Raw genomic sequence first — 623 nt, 5'->3', positions numbered from 1 at the left:
AACAGACTTGCATTATTTCATCAGCCTACTGCCCAAGTATTCAGACCACGTTCTTCCATCTCCCAAAGAGTCTCAAAGCGCATCAAGAACATCAGCTCAACTTCTCGGTTTTACTTTTTTTAATGCAATGAGACCATTAGCTTCCATTTACACAACAGATGCTATCAAAGAGTTTTGAAGCTTGCAGACTCCGTAGCTTTACCCTGAATGCCAACAGCCTCAGATGATTTTCACGCATTCACACACAGCACTGAGCACAATAAAACAAAGCAACTTTTGCTCTTGTTACTTAACAGCTGCCAACTGTAAATCAATAGGTTTTGTTTCTTAATTCTTCATAAAATAAGACCTCAGTATGTGCTGTGAGTCATTCAGATTCATTTCTCCTTGCAGGAAAGCTGCTGGTGTGCAGGTTTAAATGGTTTATAGGGTTACAGCTGGATTAACAGGTATTTACAATTTCCTCATCTTTCAGTCTTCATTTGTCATTTCCCAAGTACAGGAAAGTACTTTCTAAATGGCAAGACAACCCAGATCTTCCACACAGCAGGTGATGGGATTTTCATGTCTAAGGAGGTGTCAGATGCAGCAAATTCAGCTGCGTGGCCACTGTTTCCATTTTG

Source organism: Pterocles gutturalis, unplaced genomic scaffold, assembly GCF_000699245.1.
Source record: "Pterocles gutturalis isolate BGI_N339 unplaced genomic scaffold, ASM69924v1 scaffold45390, whole genome shotgun sequence".
Lineage (NCBI taxonomy): Eukaryota > Metazoa > Chordata > Aves > Pterocliformes > Pteroclidae > Pterocles > Pterocles gutturalis.
Note: the sequence above shows the minus strand (reverse complement) of the source record.